Source organism: Phyllostomus discolor, chromosome 6 (genome assembly GCF_004126475.2).
Source record: "Phyllostomus discolor isolate MPI-MPIP mPhyDis1 chromosome 6, mPhyDis1.pri.v3, whole genome shotgun sequence".
Lineage (NCBI taxonomy): Eukaryota > Metazoa > Chordata > Mammalia > Chiroptera > Phyllostomidae > Phyllostomus > Phyllostomus discolor.
Genome location: NC_040908.2, coordinates 140636939 through 140646063, shown reverse-complemented (window position 1 = coordinate 140646063; position 9125 = coordinate 140636939).

Below are 9125 nucleotides of genomic sequence, written 5' to 3'. Positions count from 1 at the left end.
CTAATATTAAAGTCCAGAAAAATCAGAGCACCAACTTTGGCAAAAACCAGACATCTACCATTAATCAAATAAGAAAGGAAGAAAAACAAACAAACAAACAAACAAACAAACAAACAAATACAGGGAGAAGGAAAGAGAGGGAGAAAGAAAAGAAAGAACAGAGAGAGGGAGGGAGGGAAGGAAGGAAGAAGGAAGGAGAGAAGAAAAAGAAAGAGGTGAAAAAGAAATAGCAATGTTTGCAGAGTAATGCAAGTAAAAACATCCCTGTTATGAATTCTGGTTTTACATTCACCTGAGCCCTTGGACATGTCATCTCACCATTGGACCCCCCACTGCCTTATATGTAAAATGGGGATAACAAAGCCTATGGTGGGGAATGGATGAAGACTGAGAAAAGCTCTTTACATACTCTTAAGAGTGTACTGATATTAAACATATTTATTCTTAAGTACACTAATAACACTATTAATAAACCTGTGTGTAGCATGAGAGTTTCACAGACCAGTAGATTCTTCTGTGTGAAATACACTCAAATATTGTATCTTCCACTTGGGTAACACTGGGCATGACTTTAAAACCATGAACAGTAGCCAGATGAGATAGGCTTCTACAAGCATTTGTGATGTTTGCTTACTGCAACCACCACTTTCATCCAGCATATTGGATTAGTTGTTTAAATCTTCAATAGCCCACTAGATTATATATTATACAAAGTATAATATATATACAGATTATATATTATACTTTGCCCAAGTGATTGCCACCTGAAAGTATTTACTACATTTGACTTAATAGAATAATAATGGCTCCAAAATATGATCAAATTCTCATTTCAGTGTAACTTTTACTCTCCTGATTTCAGTATTTTAGGAAATTCTGATGGGGTTATTATTTCTCTTGATGAGCTCTACCTCCAATTCTTTGTTCCTACTATAATTCTTACTCTCTGCTATATGACTTCCCACCTCTGTCATTGTAAAAGGATAATAACTCAGGTAAAATGAAGGGAGAGGAACATAAGCATAAAGCCTTTCACCATCAGTTTTCTTATAAGCCTTAATATTGCAAATTTATGAGATTAGTACTAACTAGTTGTCCATAACAATTTTGCATAGTTGATCTCATTTACTTTTGTAAATGTCAATGAGTGAGGTTTTTAAGACACATACCAGATTCTCTGATTTAGAGGGGAGAAAAATGAGAATTAAATAGTTAAGAAATTAGTCCCTGTGGTGAAATAAGGAAAGATGTCTTCCAAGATAGAATGTTAATCTCTAACCTCACTAATATAAACCAGAAATGCTGTTATTTACCTGTTTAACTTCTTGATTTGACTTATTCCACAGTAAGTGCCATCATTTATTTTCTGATAAAATATTTTGTCTTTCTTTGTTATTTTACTCTCATCCTCTCATTTTCTTCTATTTAATTTTGTGAATCTATAAGGAGTAGTATTTCCTCTATTTTTAATCTTCTTCCAGGTTTTATTGTTCTGAATGACATAAACATTAATCAAAATACAATTATAAATATTTCAAGTGTCAGTGTACTATAATTTTTATACCAATTGTTTCAATGTCCTTTTTTTCCCCACAAATTAAAGTGCATAGCCAAAACCAATACATTTTGCAAGTTAGAATGAAGCCTTCTTATGATTTAATTTTATTATAGCTGAAGAAGCTTGTAATTCTGAAAAATATTGCTTCTTAGTAGCAGTTCAAAATAAAACATTTGCAATGTGATTTTAATTGAGTTGCAACAATTTAGAAATATCTAATTTTTCATAGCTCATTTTCTTCCCATTGTTGATTCACTTGTAAGCAATGGCAATTTATTCACAAGTCAAAGTTTAGATTTGGATTTTTGGAAAAGAAGCCCATAGGTGCATTTTTTCCTTTTAATATAATTGTTTGAAATTATATTATTATTGTATTATTGATCTAAGATGAACACTGATTGTTTTTATATGCTTGGTTCTTTAAAAGAAAGTTTCAGTTTTGAGTATGTAATGCATTATATTTCTCAAAGTATTTTAAAATTATTATTTTCTTTTTGTGGGTTAGTTGCCTTTGAGCTTAACAGCTTCAGTATGGAATGTCTTATTTCTGTTTTAGTTTTTTCTTTCAATTGCAACCTCAGCTCATGTGCTTATAGATTCTATAATTTTAGTTAGTTTATGAAGAAATAATATGGGGTTGCCTCTATAAGGGTGTAACGTTGATATAAAAATTTGGTGACTCCACTTAAAAATCGTGCTGTCAATCTACAAAAAGAAAAGCCCTACTAAACCTGACAAAATGCAAGATTTGTAATTCTGTCCCTACCTTACCCAGGACCACCATTTCTCATCCTTTCAATTCATCTTTCTTGCTAGAGTAGAATGTGAGACTTGAAAATACTCACACGTTATTAAGGCTAAGGAATTCATCCATTCATTTAATGTATACTAAACTAGCATTGTCTTTATGCCAGAAAGAAACAGACAAACATGTTATTAACCTTGTGAGAACTCCAGCCCAATCTCCTGCTGGTGATTTTGTTAAAATGCATGTTCAGTTTCATTTTGCTTGGCATATGGTCTGGTTTTATGCGATAGTACTAGCCCCCAGCTAGTAGTAATGCTGCTGGTCTCATTAGGAATTTCTTCTGTGGATCATAAGAAATTATAAAATTGAGAAAGAGAAGAAATAAAAACAAATTAAATGAAATAAATAATTTTTAAGAAACTTTGAAGTCTCATGGAGAAAAAAAATCAGGGAATGGTTATAGAATTTCAAGAGAAAGCTTCAAGTTTAAAATGGGAGACTCTTCACTGAGAAGGTGGTATTTGAATAAAAGGCATGCAGTTAGCTGAGGGGAGAGCATTCCAAACATAAGAAATGAGAACATCTTGGGTAACAACGTGACTAATATGTTGAGGCACAGCAAGGAGACATATGTGACTCAGGTAGAATGAATACCAGAAGAAGCTTGGGAGAAGAGGTCACAGAGTTAACAAGGAGCCAGATACTAATAATGATTTGTAGGATTTTAGTAATGACTTTGACTTTTTTATTCTGAGTAGTACGGTGGACTTTGAGGACAAGACTGATAGGATCAGATTAATTTATCAGGATCTTTCTTATTATTTGGTTAAGAAATACACACAGACATATATACAATAAATGCAGATAATAAAGTCAGTTAGGGAGCTACTATAGTGAGATGGAGATGATAGTGGTTTCTATGAAATGTTAGCAGTAAATGTGATGTTCAAGAAATATATTTTGATAGTAGAAGTGTTACTGATGAACTAATGTAATAACTTAGAAGGAGTAAAAACAAAGGTAGTTAAAAATTACCAATAGTATCTTGGCCTGAAACACTGGAAAGAAAGAGCTGCCTTTAGGTGAGATGGGAAGACCAAACACACAATAGAATTAGGGAGGAGATGAACAATTTGGTTTTGGGTATGTGAAGAATGAAGTGACTATTAGACAATCAAGTTAAGTTGTTGAATAAGCAACTGGATATAGGAGTCTGGAGTTCACGCTAGAGGTGTAATTTAGGTGTCATCTGCCTTTACATGGAATTTGAAGGTAAGGACCTATATGATAAGATCGCTATTAAAGTTAGTATGGATGAAAGTGTTCTATTAATAACTCTCAAAGTTTTCCATCATTGAGACATCCCAAAAGAGGAAAGGCCAGAGAAAGAGAGAGAGAGAATGAGAAAAAGAGAGATTTGTAGAAGAAAACAAAAAGAACTTGATGACTGGGAAGCTAGGAAAGCAATGCTTCAAATGAAAAGATTAACTGAGATATTAACTAATGATGAATTTGTAATCAGATGTAGCAAAGTGGAATGCAATGAAGGTGTTGAGAATTGTTGTTTTGATAGTATGATATGCTGATTAAAATGAATTCAAGGAAACCTGTATAAGTTTGTTAACCAGTGCCATATCAATAAATTCAATAAAAAGAGAAAAAGATAAAATTAGAGAAGACACACTACAGACAGTGCTTCAAGGGAAGTACTTTTTGTTTGTTTTGCCATGAATAATACAAAGAGAAATTAGGTACCTGTAAAATACGCTAAATTTTTAAGCACATTAGTTAACACTTCATCCTGTTTTAATTCTCATATCCAGTAGGTCAGCCAGATTGCATCATTTCACACAATAATTTCCTTCTGTTTACATGCCCAGTGTCAGTATTGATTATTCACTGCCTTGCACTGTGGAGATTTGTTAGCTCAAATGATCGACCTGAACAATGGCACAGATGCTAATCCTTCCAGATTTAATATTCTTCAATGACCCTCCTTCTCCTTTAGCATGAAATTCAAGTTTATCGATATCATAACTGTAGTCTTGGGCTCTTTTCTAATGTGCTCCCATGCACTTCTACATTGCACAAATATGTATTCTTCCTTAAATGTAAGGCTGCTTTATCTTTGTGTTGTTAGAGGCACTTCTTTCTTAAACACACTTTAGCTTCCTCATTTGTGTTTTAATACCTACTCTTCATTTTACAAATTTGGCAACTTCTGCTGAATTTGTTATTTCCTCCTCATATCTAGTGGATATATTCTTCAGAATCTGTATACATCAAAATGACATTCTTTTCTTAGACTTCTGCTTTCCAATGAAAACACATTACTGCAATTTATTCTAAATTTCAAGACCAGTTTCATTGCCAAGATAAATGAATCACTGGTTATGTCTAAAAGACATTGCAAGTGTGCTACATGCAATTAAAATAGAAGGATAAGTGCTTTTTCTGTTTCAGAATGTCAAAAAGTGGTGGCAGTGAGTCACTGACTAGACAGCATTGGCAAACAAAAAGGTTAAAGGACACTAACATAGTTTTAATTAGATGAGACACACCCAGTATCCTGTAATTCAAGAGACAAAAATCTTTTTTTCCTTAACAGCAAAATCTATAAAGATCTCATTAAATGACAGCATGAATTTCCACTTGGGCTGGAGCTATTCTCATATATTGCTTTGCCATAACAAAGTACCAACAGACTCGGTGGCTTAAACAAAAGAAATTCAGTTTTTAAAGATTCTGGAGGCTGGAAGTCCAAGATGAAGGGGTCAGGGTTGACTTTCTCTGAGGACCTCTCTCCTTGGCTTGTATGGCCATCTCTCTCTATCTTCCCATGGTCTTTCCTCTGTGCAAGTCTGTGTCTTAATCTCTTCTAATGTAGAGACCAGCTATGTCAGATTAGGACTCACTTGTATAATGTCATTTTGCCATTATTAACTCTTTAAAGTCTTTATGTCCAAGTATAATGACATTCTGATGTACCGGGAATTTGAACTTCAATATATACATTTTATAAGGACATATTTCAGTCCATAACAATTTCATTTAAGGAGAGTTATTTTGCTTAGAAGTTTAGCTAAAGGAATTCTCCAAGGTCACTCGGCACCACTGTGACATCTCTTTTGTAGCAATGACCAGTCTAGTTCAGAGCTCCGTGAGACATCTAGTCTATTTAAATTGTATGTAAGTGAGGCTTCTGTCACATAACATTTGACTTGTTGTCAGACAGGACTATTCCTGGACAAGAGGAACTTCATCATCAACGCTGACACTTTCTTTCTACAGGAGAGACATGGGTTGGCTGTCTAGGAAGTCGTAACAGAAAATCATAATGATGAATGGCTCATTTGATCCCCACAGACTTTTGTCTGACACTGAAGTTCTCATCAGCTCTCATAAAACATTCCAGAAAAAAAACTCTCAAAAATGCGATTTAGTTTGCCAGAAAAACTGATAATGTTATTACCCCTTTTTTGTTGTATGCTTAATTCGTCCTGTTAACTTACACATGATGTTGACATTCTAAAAACTACACTATGATACACAAAAAATGCTACAAAAATAACTCTATAAATAATATTAGTGTCCTACTGTCTTTGGAGTGATAATTAAATAATAAAAATTTGATGAGGTATCATGCAGAAACAGCAGGTATTGATAAACACAAATCTTCATTTTAATCTAGGTATAGGTTATCTCTGCATGGCAGGCCTATGCATTTTGAAAAGTAAAGCAGAAATAAATTAGAAAGTGGGATCAATGTTTATATTATAAGAATATAAGTATTATTTATTTAAAAAAACACAAATGGTACTAAGACTGCCAAAATGTTTTCATGGATTTTATTGACCTTGATAGCTATAGGCAAGGAAAATACCTTTGAACAGGAGTATCCTTACCATTTAAATTTCAGCCATTTAAACCAGAACTAGCAGTGGGTTTTATTCTTTATAACCATTCATTTTGACATTTAATTACTTATTGACTTTTGTAATTATCTAAGAGCTTAATTGTTTATCTATTATCTTGGCAAATTTTTAAAGTCTATGAGTATAGGTGTATATGTTTTAAAAAATGCAGGTAATAATCCATCCCAGAATTCCCTACTCAATGCTGGAATCACAGTTCATATTTATGAAAAATACTGTGATACTGGACTTGGAAACTGGCTGTAAGTGCCCTCTTAAACTCTCAAAGACCAGAATCCACAAGAATTTCAAGGGGTAAGGATGGAGTCATTTAACACATATCTTAAATTTCTTCCTCAGGAAAATGTTCCTTTTCACTAAAGTTCTAAAATTTTATTACAGGATTTTATCATGTTAGATAAGTCAAACAAATCAAGAACCTAAAACTTATTTCAGATTCTCCACTCCCATCATAACCCTAAATCCAGTCATCTGACAAATTTATGACTTCTTTTCTTTTCAAATTACTGATATCCCTTCCCACTTTTCCAGTATTGTTCAGTATCATTTGCCATAATGCAGAGTCCCTTGATTTTTATTTTTAAAGGCCTAGGTTTACTGCATCTAAATACCCCATTAACCTACTCTCCCCACAGGACCCAGAGTGATGCTCCTGAGTGGAAAATCAAGCCTAGGCCGTGATGAAGACCCCACAGGGCCTCTGCGTGGTCTTCATGCTACTCCCAAACCTTGTTTCACTGTGCAGGATATGTGCCAAAATCTGATCCCTAGCTATATCTCCACCATTCTTTTTCTCATTCTGGGTTAACTACATATTATTTACACTCTCATGGTGTTTATTTTAAGTAAATTGTTTGATTGACTTATACACCAGCTTCCCTGCTAGGTGCTTTATACCTACAATCTGATTTAGAGTACAATTTCTCATGTTTAAGTTAATGTTTGTAGTGTAGTGATTACCCTCATGGATGGAGAGATGTCAGCATGAAGGATAATGATTGGCAAATGTTTAGGCTTCAAAGAATTTACACTTTGGGAAATTGAATTGAATATTATAAGCTTGATTCTGAAGAGATTTCATGATGCATTAAAGGAAGATTTATGGATCAACTAATAAACTGTGTTATGAAAAGTTCTGAAAAAGTGTGAAGACTTAATAGAATCTAGACAAGTAGAATAAGTGAAAAGAGAAGTGTGCTTTTGAAAGCCCAGGGTCATTAAAAGAAAGTTTTTAAATATTAAAAGGGGTTTTAAAAAACAAACAACAAAACAAAACAAGATTTTATGCATAGCAAAGTTGAAGAGGCCTGGGGAAAAGGAAGATTGGAAGAGGACAGTATAGGCACAAAAGTTTATAACTGCATTCATCAAGTTTTCCAAACATAATGTGCGGAGAAGTCACACGAGGACTCCAGTAAACTTTATTTCTGCTTACTGAGTATGTTTTTGTGTGTTTGTGGAGACAGGCTGTAGCGTTTAGTGAAAAGCCTCTCTCTCTGTTTCAACATTACTGAATTGCTGACTCTCATCTTCATTTCACTAAATACGGAAGAGCATGAGGAAGCGTCTAATTCTGTTAGCTTTTAATGTGAAAAAAGTCATAAAATGTCATTTGAAATTAGGCTGCCACTTAAGTTGTCTATAGTAAAAAGAAATGTTTCCTTTAAAACCATATAATAAAGGAAAATATGCCTGGAATAAGCATTCTTAGTTTCTGATACTATAATATTTCCAAAAAATATTCATAAATTTGAAGTGATTGCTTCTGATCTCACAGTATCTAGTCCAGATCAGAAATGTAAAATAGGAAGCTTATAAAAAGACCTCCTGTTTGTTACTCTCAAATCATCTTCATTGAATAAAAACAGAATGATTAAATGATTTGCAAGCCAATATTAAAATGAATAGTTCTGTGTGTAAATGAGGAAGTGGAGGGCAGACGGTCACAAATGAATGCTACTCCTACTCAGGCAAGAATGCTTGTGACCATTTTACATGACCTTATGCTTCTGAAATACCAAAGTGGCATAGGCAAAATATTTACTTTAGTTGTTAAAAATAGAGCACTGTTTAAACTTTAGAACTATTTATTATGTTCTAAAACCTCAACAAGACTGGTAAATATGACTGCAAATGTTCTTTTTTTACATCATCTAAGTAGAGCCTGTCAGAGCACACCATCAAAGGAGAGAGCATGCCACCAAAATAAATTATGTAGTTGTCAAATATGACATTCATTTTGTCTGTAATATTTGGGAAAAGTAACATGAGAGGCAGGACCTGGTGAAACCAATGGGAAGCTATGACAAGTCATTGTCTGTACAGTTGGATGCACCTTATTCATAAAGATAATTCATCATTTGAAGTAATAGAATTGTTTTGAGAACAAACTGACTTAATGGTATTGAAAAGATGGTTAAGGGGTGATCTGTAAAAATTGTTCATAACATTGTTTACTCGATTTTGTCACAGAGGGGATTTTGTAGGAAATCTTCTCTCCTGTATTTTTGTATCTTTGTCTTCCTTTAGTAATCACCCTTCTTTTACCACCATCTGCCATAGATTAAGAAGTGCTGGTCCAGGTGTTCTTTCTTCCATAGAAACTAGGGCCTATGACTCCTAGCATCTTGAGAATGTTGCATGAAAAGCAACAAACCAGATATTGATGTGACTCAAATTTAATTAATACTCATTCTTTGAGCAATTACTATTTCTCAAGTACTTTGATAAACATTGTAGATAGGAGATAAATAAGACTTTTCTTTTTCTTCAAGGAGCTCTCTGTCTGGTTCAACCCAATGAAAATATAGAAGCAAGAGTGGAATGCCACGATAAGATGGGAGCAATTAGTTAGACCTGGCAGTGATGAGTGTTTTAGGATTAC